This window comes from Rhagoletis zephyria, unplaced genomic scaffold (genome assembly GCF_001687245.7).
Source record: "Rhagoletis zephyria isolate East Lansing unplaced genomic scaffold, Rhagoletis_zephyria_1.1 Rzeph_scaffold_00146, whole genome shotgun sequence".
Lineage (NCBI taxonomy): Eukaryota > Metazoa > Arthropoda > Insecta > Diptera > Tephritidae > Rhagoletis > Rhagoletis zephyria.
Window position 1 is genome coordinate 195769 of NW_016157230.1, and position 1727 is coordinate 197495.

At 42.4% G+C, this 1727-nt stretch overlaps 1 protein-coding gene across 1 annotated transcript in view; it reads right to left on the bottom strand.

The window, feature by feature from the left end:
• The window catches only part of RhoGAPp190 (Rho GTPase-activating protein 190), a 162059-nt gene that overhangs the window by 158327 nt on the left and 2005 nt on the right, over window positions 1-1727 (bottom strand). The window lies entirely within an intron of this gene.

A 1727-nucleotide genomic window follows, 5' to 3' on the forward strand; every position in this document is an offset into this window, starting at 1 on the left:
TTCACGTCGATGACACACCAATTCCGACGGTGAATAACCCCAAAATACTCGGAGTAACATTCGACAGCCTGCTCTCCTTCTCTGCGCACGCAACCGCTATTGTCAATAAAGTACAGAGCCGCAACAAGGTCCTCAAGTCGCTAGCCGGCAGTACTTGGGGCAAAGACAAAGAAACGTTGCTGGCAACATACAAGGCAATAGGCCGGCCGGTTTTGAACTACGCAGCGCCAGTGTGGTCGCCAGGGACTAGTAGGACGCAGTGGACGAAGCTACAGACTGTACAGAACACCGCACTCAGGACAGCGACAAGATGCCTCCTGATCTCGCCTGAACACCACCTACACGGCGAGGCGCAAATGCTCCCTGTAAAGGANACAGAGGAGCCCTCGCCTAGGCACGTCATGAACTGACGGACGAAGTCCAGAGGTTCATTAAGCAACCTCTGGACCCGACAACTTACCGACAGGCCCTGAACGGCATTCACAGGGACTCAGTCTCGAGTTATGTAGACTCTAGACCTGTGAATGCCGTTCTAGGCATACCACCCCCGGACATAGACGAGACGGAGCTTCATCTGCCTCTGGAGACACGCACAGCCCACTTGCACAACTTCGCTCCGGCTACTGAAGCAGGTTGAACTCCTACCTGAGTAGGTTGAATGAGGATGTGCCGAATGAGTGTCCGGCATGCGGAGAGGCCCCACATGACTCGAAACATCTCTTCGCATGCCCGGAAAACCCGACAACCCTAACGGCCTTGTCCCTGTGGACAAACCCCACAGAAGCTGCACGCTTCCTAGGGTTGCCGTTAGTGGAACTTGACGACAACGACTGAGATACCAACCGTCCTGGGCGGGGTTGTTGTAGCCGCTACAACAACAACAACGATGAAATTTTTTTTAATATTTTTTTTGTGGATTTTTTAAGCTTAAACTGTTTTCCCATCTGAGGGTATTTTTTACAAAAAATCCTTTAAGAAACTATTTTCATTTCTATAAAGCTCGAATTTTTTATGTATTCTCAAATAGATCCAGCTCACGTAAATATTCATATTTTTCCGAAATATTTTGGTAAGTCTTCAAATGTAAATTTTGTAATCCCGGCGGAAAACCAGAAACTTTTTCACTGAGGAAAAAATCAAAAATCTCATTATTATGATTACGATGAAATTTTTTTTAAGTATTTTTATGCGGATTTTTTAAGCTTAAAATGTTTGGGTACGGTTTAGTACGTTGCCTATCTATTTCGAGGTATTGCGTCCTAAAGGGTGACCCGAACCAAAAAAAATTTGCACACACTTGTAGGCAAGGGTCTAAACATTATTTTAACACCCTTTTTTGTAATTTTTGGTCACTAATTTATTTACAAATTGGGTTAGAAATATGCCCTTTTTTGTAAAATTCGGAAATTAGCGTAAATTTATCACTCCTACTCTCCTTAAAGCAGCTACTTCAGCAAAATATTTTTATATTCTCCTTCACTTTACACTTAACTCGATGAGTTATAACTTTCTTTATAACTTTAAAATTAACCAATTAATCACAATTTATTAAATAAAAACACCTTCTAAATCATGCGTCTGACTTTGGTGGCATATGCAAATTAAATGGCGTAGTTCAGCTTTCAAACTCCAAAATATGCAAAAGAATGAGAGACAAAAGAAAATAGGATATAACCCTGTAAGCATTAAAAATATACAAAGGTGTTCTCTGCAAAAGGTGTTCAGCT